This window comes from Malaclemys terrapin, chromosome 12 (genome assembly GCF_027887155.1).
Source record: "Malaclemys terrapin pileata isolate rMalTer1 chromosome 12, rMalTer1.hap1, whole genome shotgun sequence".
NCBI classification, from domain to species: domain Eukaryota; kingdom Metazoa; phylum Chordata; order Testudines; family Emydidae; genus Malaclemys; species Malaclemys terrapin.
In genome coordinates, this window is record NC_071516.1 from 36,893,434 (window position 1) to 36,914,311 (window position 20,878).

General features: G+C 42.8%; 1 pseudogene; it reads left to right on the forward strand.

Annotated features, from left to right (window-relative positions):
* The window catches only part of LOC128845954 (cytosolic phospholipase A2 gamma-like), a 31,570-nt pseudogene extending 10,920 nt beyond the window's left edge, over positions 1 to 20,650 (forward strand).
* Positions 20,651 to 20,878: the final 228 nt, after the last annotated feature.

Below are 20,878 nucleotides of genomic sequence, written 5' to 3' on the forward strand. Positions count from 1 at the left end.
CCAGGGCCAGAATCAGTCTCTTGTGCCTGCTCTGTAGCACCTTGTTCTCAGAGTCATCCCATCAGAGTGAGCGAGAGGGGCAGAAAATGAGACAGGTGAGTGACGGTGGCCTAGTGAAATGAGCAGAGAGTGTGTGTGTCTGTGTGTTACTACCGCCCTCTACTAGGTGGGATCTCTATTGCTCCTCCCCATATTGTACCTCCTATACTGCCATGTAGTTTCCCCATTAGCTCAAGAAAGGCCCTGGGCTTTGGGTCACACTCATAATGGCCTGATTAATGTGTTCACCACCTTTGTTGGGTAGAATCAGAATTGCTTAGCATGCTCCATAGGTCCTAGAGAAGCAGATAATGGAGTTTCTCCATAGCTCAGAGTGGCAGCAGCCTTGGCTTTCAGCAGATGATCTTAGCTCTATCCTTGTTATTGCCATGAATTTCTCAGTGGCCATGGCGACAGACAGCCGTGGATGAAGTCCTTGTTAAGTCACAGATTTGTTATAATGCCAGGATGACAATTATAATTCCCTGCATGAAAAATAAAAGGTATGAAAATCAAAAGGGGGAGGGGGAACTCCCCATCTTATTCCCTCAGTCTCAGCCATACCTGTTCTGGTTCATTAATAGGTGCATGCCCACCCTCTACCAAGAGAAGGACTGGACAGAGAAAGTGCAGGACTTGGAAGAACGCCTGTGCAATACACTTTCCAAACTTCCACATGATATTCAAGAAGAGTTTACTATTGCGACACAGGCGGCTGAAGATGAACTCTTCTCTCTGACTGATGTCTGGGCCTCTTTCTTTGTCTATAAAATGTTGAAGCAGGTGGGTTGCTGTATAAATCCAGCATGGTTCCACTGAAAAGTCACTGGATTTACTTAATATATCCCTTTGTTTCTCTCTCTCTCTCTCTCTCTCTCTCTCTCTCGGCAGTACTTGGATTCAGGAGCAAAAGAGTGTAAGGATAATAACACCTGCTAATATTTTAAAGCTATATAAACCCTCAGGCAACTTTATAAATCTCAGCCTCTTCCCATGAGTTCTCAAAGATCACTGTAGTATCCGAACATTTCTAAAGTGAGGACTTCAAGGCTGTATAAGGGATTTGGATACCCAGTTCCCATTAAATCTAGTGGGAATTTGGCCTCTAAATCCCTTAGGTTGTTTTGAAAATCTCAACCTAGCATCTGATCCCCAAATCTTTGACTTTCCAGAATATTAACGGATGCAAAAAGAGGTAGAAGGCATGAAAGTTTCAATCCCAGTCTTGATTTTTTTTAATAATGGGCTCTTCAATCTAGCAGAGAAAATGTCTAACATGATCCAATGGCTGGAAGTTGAAGTTAAAAAAATTCAGACTGGAAAAAAAGACATACATTTTTGGCAGTGAGAGTAATTCATGATTGGAACCACTTACCAAGGGTTGCAGTAGATTCTCCATTGCTGACAATTTTGAAATCAGCATTGAATGTTTTTCTCCTAGATTATTCCACCCAAAACTGTTTTTTGTTTTGTTTTTTTGGTAGGTTTCAGGTCATTTTTGGAAGGTTTTTTTTTAACTTTTTTTTTTAAATAGCTAAATTTTCAAACAAAATACCATTTCAAACCAAAAAGTTGAAATGTTTTATTTCAAATTGGCCAAAACAAAGCATTTAAACTTTTTCACAAATTTTTTCCCAGGTGAAGGAATTCACCACATTTGACCTGAATTCACAAATAATGTCAATGCTCTGAAAATGAATTTTTTGTTTAATTTACTGTTCACAGAAAGAAAATTGCCTGGATTTACAGCTCCCTAAATCCTATTAATTTTGATGGAACTCATGCTCTGACTCCACTGGAGCTGGAAGTGTAATTCCCAGTTGGAGGAGACACACCCATGTGAGTTCTGATGGAGACCATAGGTATGAACCCAGAAAGGTTAGCCACTCCCTCTGCTCCTGCCACTGCAGCTACACCAATATTCATACTGTGCTAGTGCGGCTATGTCTCCTCGAGCTGGTAATCAGACCTTCCTTCCCCATGATAGATGTATTCTAAGGTACTGATCTTGCTTAGGTGCTATTGAAAAGCCCATTACATGCCAATCTTCATCTTTAGGTGCCTAAAAAATTTTGAAAATCCGCACCTAATTCCCTTAGGACCATTTGAAAATCTCCACCATGAACTGTAAATATGTTTGCCCATGCAGTGCACACTAGAATGAGGCAACAATGACAAAAAATGATACTGTCACTTAAAAGGATCTTTCTAATTCCTAGCCTGAACTAATTATTCAGAAACAGAATTGCTGGGAACATCACCAAAACTTGTCTCTTTCTGTGCTAATCAATTCTTACCTTTCCAGTATGATGAGACCAAGTTATCTGAACATGAGGACACCTCCACAAGTGGGACAAATCCTTACCCCATCTATGCTGCAATAGAAGTGAACAAATTGGGCGAAGGTGACAATAGCACAGGTTAAAAAAAAAGAGGGTTTTTTTTTTTTGCATAAACCTTTCTCTCTCTCTGTCTCTCTCCATATATATATATACAGTACATATATATATAATTTTCAATCAAATATTTTATCAAAGTTTTTACCAAAAGGGTTATTGATGTTCTTCATTTTCCAAAAAAAACAGGTTTGACAGTAAATGAAAAATTGCCATAATTGTTTCAATAGCAACTTTGAAAACATTTTAAATACAAATGTCTATCAAATAAGTTTGTGATAAATTGCTCAATGAACTTTAAAAAGGATCAGTTCTGAAAATGAAAAGAACTTGGAAAACTATAGAAAATGTGAAATTGTTGTTTGCCTTTTTGATTAGCTCTAGAGTTAAATTTATTACTTTTAGATTTGACTTGTTATGAGTCATTTTTCCTTTATACCTTTGGGTCCGAGTTAGGGATCGGTGGTTGGAGGGTGGGTGGAGAGGGGCTGTAGTGGCCACAAGAGGAATTCTGGGATATACAAGGACAACACATGCTGACTTAGGAGGGAACACCAGATGGAGGAGGTCACCATAGAATATGGCATGAAAATGACCATAGATGAAGGAACAGACTGAAAAATGAGGTAGGTTTCATAGGTGGAGCAAACAGATTGTGGGAGGAGGGGTGGTATTGAGAAATTATTGCCATTAGCCAAGAAGGGGACATCCAAAAACCGGTACTTGAAAGGCTCCTTTTTACAAACCCTATCTATATTTCACAGGGACCTGGTTTGAATTCACCCCCACGAATCTGGCTTTCCCAGCCTGGGGGCATTTGTGTGTACCAAAGGCTTGGGAAGCAAATTCAAGGATGGGAATCTGAATGAAAAGAGGGAAGAGAAAAGTATCTGCTACCTGCAAGGTAAGCATTGAAGCCCCTTATTCTTAGCTGATAGATAGATATGTAACTCTTCTTCCAGGTGGAGTGGGCAGCAGCAAGGACTGAGTTCAATATCCAGGGGTCCCTCTTAACAATATAACACAGAAACCAGCTCAAGCCCCTGTCATAACTATAAAGGGAAGGGTAACAGCCCTCCTGTGTACAGTACTATAAAATCCCTCCTGGCCAGAGACTCCAAAATCCTTTTCCCTGTAAAGGGTTAAGAAGCTCAGGTAACCTGGCTGACACCTGACCCAAAGGACCAATAAGGGGACAAGATACTTTCAGATCTTGGTGGGAGGAAGGCTTTTGTTTGTGCTCTTTGTTTTGGGGGTGGTTCGCTCTTGGGACCGAGAGGGACCAGACATGAATCCAGGCTCTCCAATTCTTTCTGAACAAGTCTCTCATATTTCCAACTTGTAAGTACACAGCCAGACAAGGCGTGTTAGTTTTTATCTTTGTTTTCTCAACTTGTAAATGTACCTTTTTTCTAGAGTGTTTATCTCTGTTTGCTGTAACTTTGAACCTAAGGCTAGAGGGGATTCCTCTGGGCTCTTTAAGTTTGATTACCCTGTAAAGTTAGTTTCCATCCTGATTTTACAGAGATTATTTTTACCTTTTTCTTTAATTAAAAGCCCTCTTTTTAAGAACCTGATTGATTTGTCCTTGTTTTTAGATCCAAGGGGGTTGGATCTTGATCCACCAGGAATTGGTGGGAGGCAGGAGGGGGGATGGTTAATTTCTCCTTGTTTTCAGATCCAAGGGGTTTGGATCTGTATTCACCAGGGAATTGGTGAAGAGTCTCTCAAGGCTACCCAGGGAAGGGAATTAGCACATTTGGGAGTGGTGGTAGCGGACCAGATCTAAGCTGGTAGTTAAGCTTAGAAGTTTTCATGCAGGCCCCCACATTTGTACCCTAAAGTTCAAAGTGGGGAAGCAGCCTTGACAGCCCCCACCTAGTAGACTGGGAAAATTACACACCACCCCTGGGTGCACCTAAGAGGCAAAACTTCCCCTCCCGCAGGCACCGAGCTTGTGTATAGCAGAGAAAACTGTGTTTCTTACCTTGTCGTGTGAAAGTCCAACAGACAAATGTCCCTTTAACACATCACTGCCCTCTCCCTCCACCGCACCCTGCTCACAGCTGCTGTCAGTCTGTGGAGACCCAGCGTTCAGAGGTGCGTTCAGGTGGGCTCACCTCCCAACTGGGGAGGGTTGGGGTGGGAAATGTCAAGCAATGTCTTAGTTGCTGCTGTCTCTGCAACTGGCTCGCAGTTGCTGCCGTTCACTCTGCGACACTGTGCCATCATTCACTCCACTGCTGTCGCTCATCGTACCACTATTCACTCCACAGCGCCATCATCTGCTCTGTCGCCAATGGTCCTGCACCGTCATGTTCTGCTGCCACCTGACTCCCCACTGTGACCTCTGTGAGTCGGTCTCTTGATGTTCCACCCAGTTCTCAAGTGATTTCAGTAGCAAGTGGGGGAACCTCCTTGCTAGAATTCTAATTCTTATTTTTACCCCACTCATGACATATGCTCACATGTAGTGTACTTTTGCTCAACCTTCTTCCACCATCTCATCCTTTCTTCAACCTAACTGCTACCCCAGGAGGAAGGAATAGCTCAATGGTTTGAGCATTGGCCTGCTAAACCCTGGGTTATGAGTTCAATCTTGAAGGGGGCCGATTGGGGGAGGGAAATCTGTTAAGGATGGTATTTGGTCCTGTTGTGAAGGCAGGGGACTGGACTCAATGACCTTTCAAAGTCCCTTCCAGTTCTATTAGATAGAATATTTAATAAAATTAAAAGCTCCTTGTCACAGAGTCCCCAGGCAATGTTTTGGAACTGCTCCCAACAAAGCCAGTCAGGACTTTGGGGAACCTTCTCTCCCTTGGAGCACACTGTCTTTAGGGCAAGAAGCTCACACGGCTTCACCTTCCTGGGTCTGACCTTGGAGCATTCAGCATCCTCTGCACCTCCGTGCACTTCCCACAGTGAGTCCGCCCAGGCGGGGTCCTGTGGAAGCCAGAGGGTCCTGCACCCCCACTTTGCAGTCAGACATGACTCTTGGCCAACCAGTAAAACAGAGGTTTATTAGGTGACAGGAACACAGTCTAAAACAGAGCTTATAGGTACAGAGAATGGGACCCCTCAGCTGGGTCCATTCTGGGGCCCAGTGAGCCAGACACCCACATCTGCACTCACTCCTCGTCCCCAGCCAGCCCCAAACTGAAACCCCCTCCAGCCCTTCCTTTCTGGCCTTTGTCTCTTTCCTGGGCCAGGAGGTCACCTGATCTCTTTGTTCACCTTTAGCTATCCCCTTGCAGGGGGGAAGGGCCCCAGCCATTTGTTGCCAGGATACAGAGTGTAGGTGATTTATAGACATTGGCCTTTATCCCACCACCTAGAGACTTAAGAAATGCATAGGGGAAACTGAGGCACCCACACAGTATTGAGAGGAAACATTAAGACCAGTCCCACTTCGTCACACTCCTCCTGAAACATGGTTAACTTCTGTAGAGGTAGTGCATCCCATCCACAGATCTCAGTGTGCTTTTCAAAAGTTTAGTGGGTATCAACATACCCATTTTACAGAGAAAGAAGTTGAGGCACCAGGAAGAGAAGTGGCTTGTATAAAGTCATTGAGGGTTGGAAATGGGAGGTGCAGGAATTGAAGTCAGGTCTCCTGTGTCTAAGCTACTGCCCTGGCACTAATGCTGTGATTTTCTGAGGATCCTAGGGAAGTTAGGAAGCCCATTTTGCATTGAATTCCAGCGGGATTTGGGCACCTAACTCCCACAGTCTCGTTTGAAAATCACAGCAAGGAACATTCATCTTCCTATTTGCTAATATCCAGTGTTTGTATGTCTTGGCCTTTTATATTTATTTATTTGGATTGAGAATTTCCAAAGGGTCAGAAGGGTTAGGCAATTGTGTGTGTGTGTGTGTGTGTGTGCGGGGGGGGGGGGAGATTTTCAAAGGGACAAAAGGACAGTTGGGCAACCAACTCCCACACAAATTCAATGGGCTTTGGGGTTGTGAAATCCCTAAGTGATTTAGGATCATTAGGATCATTAGAAGTCAATGGGGCTGTGTGCTCCTAAGACATTTAGGGGCTTTTGAAAATCCCACGCTGGGTGTCTAACTCCCTTATTCCCTTTGAAAATTCCAGCTTCATTGATTGATTCATTCATTCATTCATTCCTACAAATTTGTACTATACCAATCAAATACAGTCCATCCTAGGCTCTGGGTACCTTTGATAATTCTTCAAAATGCATTTCATAATATAAGATAACTCCAACAATTAATTATACTTAGAAAACAAACAAACTTCCTAACTCTCAGGGTAGATAAGCTCTGGAACAGGCTTCCAAGGGAGGTTGAGGAATCCCACTCACTGGAGGCTTTTAAGAAGAGGTTGCACATTCATCCATAAGGGATGGTCCAGATTTACTTGGTCCTGCCTCAGCACAGGGAGCTGGACAAGATGACCTCATGAGGTGCCTTCCAGATCCTGATATAACTGTAAGCCCAGCAGGATTGTAAACATGGCCAATAAATTTAATGCACCCACTGACAAAACCACCACTGCCTCCTGAGACTGCCCTGTCTCACCTTGCTCTCAACTCACTACTGGGCAGGAATGTTCCAAAAGTTATCAAATGCTCTGGGCAGGGACTGTCTTTCTGTCTTGTGTCTATCCAGCACCTAGCACAATGAGGTCCTGCTTCATGGCTGGGTCATCTAGGCACTGTGATACTGCAAATACCAATACTCATGAGGATTGGTCAAAATTTGGTATTACCATTCTTCAGGGAATTTGGAAATTAGTTTGTATTCTAAATCAGGATGAAAAGACAAAATTTCGACCTTTCCCACCAAATGTTTTACATTATGGGTCAATCAAAATGTTCCATTTCTATAAAATCAAAATATTGTCTTACTATTTCTACTCTTTAAACATTGTCTACTATAGTTTCATTTACGCTGTATTATAAAAGCCAATCAATTTGGAAATGAAAGGTAATTTCAAAATGAAAAATTGAAACGTTCTGTTCCGATAAGGTCAACCTGCTCCATTTCACATTTATTTTTTTAAAATGAAATTTTGTCAAAATCAACAAGTTCCCTTAGAAAGTTTAAATTTTGACAAAAGAGTATTTTCTGATGTATAGAATATTACATTTGAAATGTTTTCACCACCTCTACTTCCAATAAACTTTTTCAGTTATGGATCAATGTGTGAATCAAGCTGTAAAAGCACATAACCCATGAGAGACCGGCCTGCCAGTGCCCCCTAGACTTTTCTGCTAATGGGGCTCCTGACCATGACTCTTTACATAGTATTAAAGGGGAAGGCCTAGATGCTGTCTTAGCTGCACTATGGTAAATAAGGTCTTTTCCTTCTTGTTTTCAGGTTTATTTGGAAGTGCCCTTGGAAGCATGGCTGCAAACAAGAAATATTTAATAGGTACTGACATTTCTGTGTGTTAAAGGTAGGGTTGGGTCATCAGTGGAATTGGAACAGGTCCCCAATGGAGGAGCTACCGCACCATTCTGTGGCAATGATCCCAATGCCCTACTGTTTATCACAGTGATACTGTCATGTGTCAAACATTCACTGTATTAGTAGTAGCCTAAAGTAGCCCATGGGTGTCTGCCAGTTGTGGATGGGTTGGATTTTCAAGGGTGCCAGAGGGAGACCGTGCACCCAACTTTCATTTTTGCCTTTCAAAATCTCCAGCATTCCAGATAATTTTCAGATTATTAAATCTAAGCCTGAGATTTTCAAAGCTGACTAGGTGGTTTGGATCCTAATTTCCATTGATATTAATAAGAATTGGGCATCATCTAATATCATGCTTCAGGGTTTCAGCCAATGCCTGGCAGCAATTAGAAAGGACATTATTCCTTGATACACAATTGTAAACTCTTTTATTAATTATAATTAATCATATTATTAATATTACTTATTATTTACCTTCCTCTGGAGCATGAGAAATCAGCCACCGCTAGAGGTGGGACACAGGCTGGGGTAGACCAATGCTCTGAGGTGGTACCGAGAATCCTCTTTCTTGATGACTGGTTGGTGAGTCATGTTCAGAGTCCACCCAATCACCAGATTTAGGGTCAGGAAGGAATTTTCCCCTAGGTCACATTGGCAGGAACCTTGGGAATTTTTTCACCTTTCTCAGTAGCATGGGGTGTATGTCTCTCCTAATCATTCCCTGCCATTATCGGGACCTCTGCCAGTGGTGCTCCTCAGTCTCTCAAATGTAACAGCCTTCTGGTCTCAAACTCTGTGAGTCCATGAAACTATGAAATTCAGTTCCTTTAGGCAGCTTTGAAACTCTCTGTTAGGTGAAATCCTGGTTTAGAACTTCATTCTGATTTTGCAAAGATTTAGCCTTTGGGGCAAATTCTGGCCTCATTTACATCTGCATAAATCAGGAGCAAACGATTAGCAAGGGGTGGAATTACCCCAACTTGATAACACTGTAACACCCATTGTATGGAGGTGTCAAACCCCAAACTAGATAATTGTTTACTATTTATTTAAAGGGTACAAAATGCTCAAGAACTAGCCTCATGATTTGTGGTGGTGTTTTGAAAACAATAGTGATCAGGTAATGTCTAGATTATAAAACCTAGATCATGATAAGATCTAAGGCTTGATTCTGGTTTTAGACTGGTTTTACACTGGTGTAACCCCAGAGTGACAAATTGTGTCTTCCCTTAGGCCTGGTCTACACTGGGGGGAGGGGGGGAATTCATCTAATATATGCAACTTCAGCTACGAGAATAGCGTAGCTGAAGTCGACGTATCTTAGATCGACTTAGAATCACTTACTTTGCGTCCTCGCGGCACGGGATCAACGGCTGCCGCTCCCCCGTCGACTCCGCTTCTGCCTCTCGCCATGGTGGAGTTCCGGAGTCGACGGCAGAGCGATCGGGGATCAATAAGAGAACCTCAAAACTTAAAGAAAATGACTCATCTTTAAATCTTTTAACCCAAATGTGATTTCCTAGATTATATGGTTAGTGTTTTCAGCTGTGAGAAATGACTCATAATGCATGTGTTTTGTTTTCCGTTGCTGAGACCTTATTAAGGAAAAATTCAAAAGACTGAGAGGAGAATAGCAGAATGCAGTATGTGAAGCAGGTGGGTCATTGTATTTCTGGAACTATGGGCCTGTTTTTCTTAAAAGTCACCCTGGATTTATCCTCACATGACTCCACTGACATGAAGAGAGCTAGTTCTGATCAGTACCACTGTGAGTGGCTATGTCTACACTACAGCCCCCCTCGTGTAGTTTTTCTGCCAATATATGATCACTAATTCCCCCAACAACATTAGCTACATCGACAAAAACACTCTTCCATCTTCATAACTGCATCTACACTGAGTTTTCGGGTGGGGGGGAGTTGACATAGCAATGTCTCTGGTTTTTTTCACTCCCGTGATCAACACAGGTATGCCTTATAAGCATAAATCTAGCCAGAGGGGAATCAAGCCATTTTCATTAATGACATGTGATTTTCATGGGTCTTGTTCCCCCTTTGTAATTAATGTTAACACTCATAGTCTCTGTTTGACAAACGCTTGCCCAGAACAAAATCACCCTGAAAGGTCATATGTTACCATCTCTACATGAGAAATTTTACCAGTTGCCCAGCTATAGGTATACCAGAATAACCCTCATCTGGACACTCTTGTTCTGGTGTAAGTGTGGCTTTCTCACATTAGCTTCAACCACTTCCAGTGAGATATACACTAAACCAAAAAAGGCAGAAATGACTATCCACAAGGAAGTCATAGATTCCAAGGCCAGAAGGGACCATTAAGACCATCTAGTCTAACCTCCTGTATAACACAGGACTCAGAACTGCCCCCAAAATAATTCCTAGAGTAGATCTTTTTAGAAAAAAAAATCCAATCTTGATTTAAAAATTGCCAGAGATGGAGAATCCACCACAATACTTGGTAAGTCTTTCCAATGGTTAATTACTCTCAGTGTTAAAAAATGTATGCCTTATTTTCAGTGTGAATTTGTCTTGTTTCTACGTCCAGCCATTGGATCTTGTTATATCATAATAAGTATCTATAAGTACCTACATGGGGAGCAAATCCCAGATGAGTCCAGAAGTTCTCTTATGGCCTGTGCCCCTTCTGGCCTGAGTAGCTATGAATTTTAATGAAAGAGACAAGAAGGCTGAGGTTATATTAACCCTACTTCTGTTGGTGGCAGGGACAAGCTTTTGAGTTTCACCGAGCTCTTTTTAAGATACTACCTCACTCACCTTCGATCTCTCATATCCTGGGGACAGTATGGATATAACAGCACTGCAAACAACAATGAATTTTAATTTAAGTTAGGTGTTTTTTGTAAATCACACGAGCCACCTATTTTCATATTTAGGCACATAAATACCTTAAAAACCCTGGCCAAGTACCCAATTCCCATTGGTGTCTTTGAAATTCTTCACCTTACGTCATTTGGCTGTGATTTTCAAAGAAGAGCAAGAAAGTTACATTCCCAAATGCCATTGACATATATGGATATCTAACTCTCCTAGTCTCTATTGTAAATCTCAGCCTAGGGTCTATATTATTAAAGGTATTAAAGCACCTAATGGGATTTTCAAAAGCATCTAGCTGATTAACTCCCCTTTAAATCAATGATTTTAGGAAAGCAGATACTTCTGAAAAAATCGCTAGGTACCTAAATACCTTTACAAATATGGCCCTAACTGACTACCCCGAGGCCAGACAGGGAATCAGAGAGGAGCCAGGAAAAGACCCCCAAATGTTTTTTTCTGATCTCTCAGCGGTGAGAGGTTTGCAAGCAAAAGGCATTTCAAAGGTGTCCCTGTGAAGTCCAGATAGCTGAACCTTCTACAGAAGGGAAATTCTGACATTTTGAAATTTAATCAGAATGAAACCAAACAATTTCAAAATGTTTGGAAAAAATCTTTTCAGGTCAATCAAAACTTTCCCTTTTTATAAAGTGGACATGATTTTTTCTGATTTAGACATTTTTAAAATGTGACTCTATATTATATAAAATTAAATAAATGTTGGGGAGGGGCAACTGAAACATTGCATTCTGATAAGGTGCATTTCAATGTATCAAAACACTTTGTTTCAGTTCTATTTTCCCCCAAAAAACTCCCATCAAAAGCAATATGTTCCAAATTTTGACCAAAATTGGCACATTCCAAAGTTTGTCAAAACCAACATGTTGCCATGGAAAGTTTAAATTTTGACTAAATGGCTATTTCTGGTGCAGAATGTGCTGTTAGTAAATTTGTAACCAGGTGTACTGTGAAGTCATGAAGTTCAGGCTTCCTTCCCAGTCCCCATCACCAGCCCAAAATCCCAACTTTCATTTTTTTAACATCTATCCTTCACACAGCTTTCTGTATCCAAAGGAAGGCATTTCCTTAAATGCACCAAATGTCCAGAACAGGTGTCCGTTGATTCTCAATGGGCTTTGGGTGTCTCCTGAGCATGCACCAGCCCCAAGCAGCTATACCATAAAGCAGAAAGCACGGGAACATGAATGGGGAATAACCATTCACTAGGGAGATCCAGCTACTGGTAGGTTGGCAGTGTAGTCTAAGCTGCAACTTCTTATGGGCTCTGTCTGTCATTGCAACCCAGCTCCACATGGAGTTTCTGACACTGGGGTCCTGAACCTCTTCTAGGAGTTGGCCAGGGTGGTGTTATGGGCGAGGAAGAGAAATTTAAGCTTGATGCAAGGGAGAGCTAGGGGGAGGAGCTAGAATGGATGCTGAACTAATCAGGTGGACAGGTGAGGATGCCTGAATTTTTGGCAGTCTGGAGAGTGTGTGACATGAGTGTGAGGGAGGTAGGAATTAGACAATACTAATGGGATGTTAGTTTGCTTCTTATAGGAGCTCTAGAAGAACCACCAGGTTCTGTGCCTTTCAGTGGTAGGTGGACTTATCCCAATAGGCACAAATTGCCTCCTCAGCACCAAACCCCACACCAGATAACACTTGAGCATGTTTGTGGAATCTCCTCCTACCCTTCTTTGCTTGTACCTCTGGAGAGTTCAATGACTGTAGGTTTGGCAGCATGGTTGTAACTACTTCTCCACCTCAACTGCCTGACAGATGGAGGTGAACTTTCCTTTAGAGCTGTAGGTCCAGGACCAGACGGGATGATGCTTAGTAGTGGTGGGTGCATTTTCCCCAGGAGCCTAAATGACCTTTGGCATTTGAGCATCTCTATCCTTCTCTGTTTGTACCTGTGGAGAATCCGATGACTGTAAGTTTCACAGCGTGGTTGAAAGCGGCATTTCTTATGGGCTCCTTGTTCCATTGCAATCCTACACCACATGGGAATGTCAACCCTTGTGACCCCAAACCTCTGATAATAGTTGGCCGGGTGGAGTTGTGCTAGGGTCTGAGGATGTTTCAGTCTGATGCAAGAAGGAGCTGCAGGGTGGGACCAAAGAGGGGTCAGGTTGACAGGTGAGGAAAATACTGCCAATGTTTGAATTTTGGACAGACAGAAATGACCATGCCTCCACTTGGAAGAAGTAGGTCATTATGTTCCTGGATACACAGGTCGTCATTCACAGTCTTTGTTAACTACAGCCCCTCACACAGCGCTGCCATGCCAGATGGCAGGCTGTTCTTTAATGACTGGATTTTCAAAAGAATTTGAAATTCAATAGAAGTCAAGTACCTAACTCCCTGAGGTTTCCTTGAAATCGTAGCCCCAGTCCTTCAAGGTGCTGATGAATAACTTCAGCATCAATAGTGGGATGTTTAAAGGAGCCTAATGGAATTAGATGCCTGACTTCCATTAAATTCCAGTACCTGTGGGTGCCTGAATACCTTAGGCTCATTTGAAAATCTGATCCGAGATCTATAAGGTGGGTATCCATAGGGAATGCACCACTAACTGGAATGTGCATTTATCTCTACAGGGCTCAGATTGATTTCACATCAGTGCTAGAGCAGACTGAAAAGTGTTTTACTTGCGGGGGAGAGTGTTCAGACAATAAATCAAAACTAAGACAGATTTTTTTTTCAGTTTTCAAAACCTGGATATGGTAAAATGTTTCCTTTTTTGGTACAATGTTTGAGAGAAAAAAATTGCTCCTTTTCAAAATTAAAAAAAAAATCAAAATATTTTATGTAAAACCAAACTGAATACAGGCTGGGTTACACAAGTGGGCAGACTCAGTGACCCCAATGGTCCCTTCCAGCCTGGGAACCTATCAAGACAATATTTTTAACCAAAACTTTTGTTTCCAGATTTTCATCTAAGAACCAATTACTTTTTAACCAAAATGCCAATTATAAAATACACAAATAAATAAATAAATAAATAAATATTTTGAGCAGCCCCTGTCAGCCCCAGGCAGCTCACACTGTAAGCTAGGTGTCATTGGGAGGTGAGTTCTAACCACTGCACTCCTCCTCTCACTGACATGGGGCCTGACATTCTAGGACACCAGGTTCAGACAGATTCAGCAGCCAGGTGTCTGACCCTACACTGGTTGTTGCATCCGTGCTCTCAAGAGACTTTGGGCACTGGGGACATGAGTCTTTCCTCTCTTCACCCCCAGGGGCTCACAGGACAAACAGCTGCCTTCTAGACACATTATGTTCTCTTTCTCCCAGGTACTGCTTGCACTTGTGTACATTGTAGGGGTGTCCACCACCTCCTGGAGCTTCACGTTCATGCTACGACTGGGGAAGACTGCGAGGGGGTCTTTGGGCAGCTGACGGAAGTGCTGGAAGGCAAGTGGACCAGCGGGACTAGATTTATCACCTGTCTCTGTTTCTAATAATTTAAGATGGGATTTTCAAATGGAGGTCCAAAGTGCACTCCTTGAGCACCTTACATAAACCCAGCTACCATGTGAATGAATCGCTGCATGCTTGTTTCCATGACAACATCCGTGTATTTGCCAATATTTTCACAAATCCCTAGGGCTGTTCTGACACACAGAGGCTGAGGTTTTCAAAAAGGCCTGAGGCAATTAGGACCCCAAATCCTGTTGCCTTTCAATCGGAGCTGGGCACCGAAACTGCCTTACTCCCCCTTTGAACATCCCTGTGCCCCTGAACATATCTAATAGCTTGTCCCAAAGCTCACCTCATTTACCCACTATTTTAAGCAGGTGAGAAGAGTAAGAATTCCTACAAGAAGTGCTGTGAAGTGCATGAAACCTGGGGTTCAATGACCTGGGAAGAAAGAATGGCAGAGTGCACTAAACTTGTCAGGATTTTTTAAATGGAACTTGGAGGCAAGTCATATAGAAACCTTTTGTCACTTAGATGGGGCTTTTCAAAGGCAGCCAACACCTTGACTTTCCAAATGTCTTTGCTCCAGAGGTGGTAGCAAAGAACCAGATGTGTCCTAAAAGGAAGAAAATTCACCATTTAACCATTTTCCTGCATAATTCACCATTTCAAGTGTTTCAGTTCTATCTTCTTCTATTTCCCCCTCACTTAAAGGGGAAAAACCAGAGAGTTCTGATAGCTCTTATGATATAATAGCTGTGTTCGAATATAGTGCCAGTTTATGCTCAAGAGGAATGTCAAGCAAGTAAATAATTTGGCATCTTCTCTGAGTAAGTTTAAAAAATATATTTGTCATTGATTTATTTTGGTTTCTGTAAGAACAAAATGGGGTCTGGGCACCCTTGACAATTATTCCAAATATAAAACAACATATAGTGACTCATACAGCACTCCACCGCTAACAGCTCTGCAATAATGAGCTTTGCAGAAGGTCCAACGATAGTTTTGCTATGGGCACAGTTGGGTGCAAAAATGGAGAGACCTTACTAAAGGGTGCTGACAAATTCAAAAGGGGTCAGAAAAGAGCTACGAGAATTACCTGAGGCCTGAAAAAAAATCAGCCTCTTAAGGAGAGACTAAGGCCATGTCTACATGTACATGCACTGCAGTGGGGCAGCTGTACCGAAGGAGCTGCACTGCTGCAGTGCACCTGGTGAAGATGCTCTATGCTGACGGAACTCTCCCATAGGCATAATAAAACCACCTCCGCGAATGGCTGAAGTTATGTTGGTGGGAGAAGCTCTCCCACTGACATAGCGTGGTGTGCACGAGCACTTATGTTGGTGTAACTTATCTTGCTCAAGCGGGTGATTTATTCACACTTCTGAGCGACATAAATTATGCCAGCATAAACTGTAGTGTAGACATAGCCTAAGGAAGTTCAGTCTATTTAGCGTAACAAAGAGAAAAGAAGAAGTGACTTGACCACAGTCCATAAACACCTGGAGAGGAGATTTCTTAGTGCAGATGGCTCTTTGCTCTAGAAGATAGCAGCAGACCCAGCTTCATTGGCTGGCAGCTGAAGGCTAGAGGTATGGTGTGAAATTTTAACAGAGAGGAAATTCACCACTAGAAAATGTATCTATCCATGTGGTGGATTCTCCATCAGCTAGAGTTTTTAAATATAGATTAGAAGTCACTTTTGTAAAGATGTTATGGGACTGATTCAGGAGTTACTGTGTGAAATTCACTGCCCTGTGTTATGTAGTAAATCAGATTAGACATGATCCTTTCTGGCCTAAACAAAAACCAAAACCAAAAAATAGATTTGTTGAATCTTTCCAAACATCTCCCTCTCTTACACTGAGAAGCTACATCTTAAATTCCTCCAATGAGCACAACATTGTCGGTATGTCAAAGAGCAGTGCATTCTCTGCAATGTCTGCTTCAATTTCAAGTTCTGGGGGGATTCGCTATGTGGAAGCAGAGCTTTGCTGCACCCAAAAAGAGAGTGAGAACTGTGTTTTTCTCCGACAGCTATATAAACCTCCCACCCTAACCCTTCACTCCACTGGTCGCCCTGTCTAGGTTAGGTTGACTTACAGCCACTGCAGTAATTATTGTGGTTTTTCATGTCCTCGCTACCTTCTTTCTGTCGATGGTGCACTCTCTCCTCAAACCCCATCCCAAAGCTGCTCCTGAGTTATGCCTGTGTAAATGTATAGAAACACCCATTGTCAGTGTGTATTGCACCCACTCCTAATGACCCAGCACGTAGGAGTCCCTGCATCCTGATGTTCTGGCAGCACAGGCTGTCGGTGTGGGAGCTAGAAAACCAGAAAAGCACGCCCTGTTCTTCTGAGTCCAGCAGCCCCCGAGGTAAAATCACATCTGTGTTTATTGCAATTACTCTACAAGTGGCACTATGCTGAGTTCCTTTTGATCAGCAAACACCCATCTCCGCCCCCACTCACACCTACTAGCAACCGAGAGAGAAAAAGGAAGAACGTGTCTCCATATTTCCTTTAGTTATTTTTTTTTACTTATTTTCTGCTCTGATATTTAGCCTGATTTTTCTTGCCCAATAGGAATTGTATCAAGCGCATGTAAATTGTTATGGAAAACCGTGATCTGTTTCTGCCACTGGATGTGGAGGAGAACCAACAACTTTCTGTACAAATGTCGTAAGCAAAATGCATTTGAATTTCACTTTCCACATCTGTATATACATCCCTGGAGTGAATTTCCCTGTTTTTTAAGGTTCTGTTTTGACAGTGATTAGATTAAACAGAAAGGAATGAGAAAAGGGCAGCTGTGTTGTATAATGGGCAAAAGGAGGCAGCAGAAACAGGAAAGAGGCAGCTATAGGGTATAGAAGGCAGCATAGGGTGAGTGCATAGTGGGTCAGACCAATGGCCTTCAAAGAAGGAGAAAAGAGCAGCTATACTGTATAATGGGCACTAGGGACAGCAGAGGGTGCGGTGAAGAAGCAGCGGCTACACTGTATAATGGGCACTAGGGGCAACAGAGGGTGGGGGCAGGGAAGGGGTGGCTATACTGTATAATGGGCACTAGGCACAGGAGACGGTGGGGGTGGGTAAGGGGCGGCTATACTGTACAATGAGCACTGGGGGCAGCAGAGGCTGAGGGGTGGGGAGGGCATGACTATACTATAGCCCATAAATACTTTTGAAGATAGTGTCATGAAAATTATCACAAATTTTGTATCTAGTAATCTACTTATCGGCTCCCCATTGTAGAGTTGCCAACTTTCTAACTGCACAAAACTGAACACCCTTGCCCGGCCCCCAGTCTTGCCTCTCCTCTGAGGCCTTGCCCCTGACCTGCCACTTCTCTGAGGCCCCACCACAACTCACTCCACCCCCCCCCCCCCACTGTTGTTCGCGCTCTCCACCCTCACTAACTTGCTCATTTTCACTTGACTGGCTCCGAGGTTTGGCTTGTGGAAGGGGGTGAGGGCTCTGGCTCGGACTGAGGGGTTCAAAGGGCAGGAGGGGGATCAGGGCTGGGGGCTGGGGCGCGGGAGTGGGTCAGGGTGCAGACTCTAGGTGGTGCTTACCTCAGGCAGCTCCCGGAAGCAGTGGCATATCCAGATTCCGGCTCCTATGTGGAGGCGTGACCAGGTAGCTCTGCCCACTGCCCTGTCCATGGTTCCCGGCCAATGGAAGCTGCAGAACTGGCACTTGGGGCGGGGGCAGCACATGGAGCCCCCTGGCTGCCCCTACGCGTAGGAGCCGGAGTGGGGACATGCCGCTGCTTCTTGGAGCCACACAGAGCCACTGCAGGGAGGGAGCCTGCCTTAGCCCCATTTAACAGCCCAGTCAGTGGTGCTGACCGGCGCCGCCAGGGTCCCTTTTTGACTGGGCATTCTGGTCGAAAACAGGACACCTGGCAACGCTAGACCTCATTGCCATGTTACCTTAGTGCCCAGTGACATCTGTGAATTCCCTGCAAGACAGAGAAATATTGTTATTCCCATTGAACAGATCGAGAACTGAGCTACAAAAATGAGAAAAGACTTTCTCAAGGTCACAGAGGAAGGGTGTTTAGGTCTATGACAATTATCACAGATGTATGAACATTCTTGTGCACGAGAGAATAAAAGTGGCAGTAAAAACGCAATTTCTGCTTTTTGTTCCAACAAACTTTTGTGAATAGTTTTTGTTTTGTATTATCCATTCATCACTATTTGACAGCTAGTGTGGAAATGTATTTTACAAGGTTCTTTTTTAGAAGGAAATTGCAAGGAGTCCAAAATTCTCTTTAAGGCTAGAGGCATTCTCTAGAGCTGGTCAATGTTTCTCAAATGATATTTTTACTATTAAATTCACTATTAAATTTCATCCTATTTCTGTTACTCCAATTTACAAGGTCATTCAAGTCTCCCTGCAGAATATCCCGACCCTCCCAGCACACTGCCCCTACAGGCCTCTACAGACTCCTCCACCAATTCCCTGGTGAACACCGATCCAAAACCCCTTGGATCTTAAAACAAGGAAAAATCAATCAGGTTCTTAAAAAGAGGGCTTTTAATTAAAGAAAAAAAGGTAAAAATCATCTCTGTAAAATCAGGATGGAAAATAACTTTACAGGGTAATCAGATTCAAAGAGCCCAGAGGAACCCCCTCTAGCCGTAAGTTCAAAGCTACAGCAAACAGAGATAAACACTCTAGCAAAAGGAAGATTTTCAAGTTGAGAAAACAAAGATAAACCTAACACGCCTTGCCTGGCTGTTACTTAGAAGTTTGAAATATGAGAGACTTGTTCAGAAGATTTGGAGAGCATGGATTGATGTCTGGTACCTCTTAGTCCCAAGAGCGAACCCCCAAAACAAAGAGCACAAACAAAAGCTTTCCGCCCCCCCCAAGATTTGAAAGTATCTTGTCCCCTTATTGGTCCTTTGGGTCAGGTGTCAGCCAGGTTACCTGAGCTTCTTAACCCTATTTTTACAGAGTGGTTTCTTATTCTGCAAGGCGTTCAGGCAAAAAAACAAATCACTAAAATTACTTAAATCTTTCTGTAAGTTGTATCACTGAGATGATAGTTATTTGGTGATGGAAATTAAGTAAATGGTATTTTTTTAAATGTAAACCATGGCAATGTATGTCAGTAAATAATCTCCCTAAACAAAGGCTGGGTTACTTCAGTGGTCCTTATCATGTGCAAAAGACAGAAGGGTTTTATTTAGCATCGCCTGCTGCAGGTGAGGTGCTCCCTTCAGCCATTTCACTCAGCAGCCACAGGCAAGACACTGGGAGCTGTTGTCAGTTGGCGGCTGCATTTGTGTGTTCTCTCTGTGTGCCATACCAGCTCTGCGCAGGTAGCTGATTCAGTAAACCTCAGTCTAACTGCTCAAGAAGACCACAGACTCAGTATGACACTCTGCACCCCATATTCACCATAGTGATATGATTACGATATTATTATGATGCATCTTGTACAAAATATGTCCTGTGAAGTGTCAATGCGAAAGTTATGGTTTGCTGAATAGGATTATCCTATTTGTGTGCATGTATCATTTTTGTATCTGTAGTTATGAATATTGACTGTGCATCTTTATTTCAAATGTGCTTACTCCTAGGTGACACCCACAAGCTAGTTTACATCCAGTCTAGTCAGCACATTGTGAGTGGACTATTGAAGGTAATGGCCAATTGGCAAAAACAATGGGTCATGGGATAAGCTTATCCTCATCTGATGGGCTTTCCTGTGGATGTTTCAGCCAGTATATAAGTAATGGCTGCTATTACTCATCAAAGTGTGCATGGGCATGTGACTAGATCATGTGATTCTGGACTCCATCTTGTGCCTGTACTTTTCCACAAACTGTGCCAGGAACTTTGTTTGGAACAAAGACGTTCCCTCCACATGGCAGAAGCTATAAAAGGGGAAAGTGACATCATCACTGGGTCTCACTCCCCCTACAACTCAAAACTTGGGAACACCTTGGAAGAAAAGACTGAACTGGGGACAGGGCCGGCTTTAGGAAGTGCGGGGCCCAATTCGAACATTTTTGGCGGGGCCCCGGCAGGGATGACTAAAAAAAAAACGTAAAAAACCCCCTTTCATTTTTTCCACGTATTATTTACTTTCCATAACTATATCAATAATAACAACATTATATATTACATACATTGCATCATATATTATAAATATCAAGTTGGTTAAGAGGTACTTTATTGTACACCTGACCTATATGTTTTTAAAACTTTATCTTCTTTGCTTTTTGTTCAGCAAAATCTTTCAGTATATTGCCTAATTGTAAGCTCTTCATTACTTCGCATTCAATTGACTTGATTGCCAAACTGTTTAATCGGTCTTCCTGCATTGTTGATTGCAGATATGTTTTAATTAGAATTAACGTCAAGAAGCTCCTCTCTCCTGAGGCTACAGTTACTGGAATAGTCAGGATGATTCAAATTGCTATAAATAAATTTGGGAATGCTGTTGATTGGTTATTATATGCAGGAAATTGAACCATTTTTAGGGGGTTTCTACAATCAGATGGAAGAATTGGCTTTAATGCTTCCAGTTCTTCACAAAGCATGTAGCCATTTATGTCAACTGATTTTACAGTTGAAACTTCTTCGTTTTCCTGCACTAGTTTCACATCTGTCAATGCAAGTTCCAGATCTGCAGCAGATTTTCATATAGTGTCCTTGGGAAGATTTTTGAATTTGCATAAAAATCCAAATAAACTCACA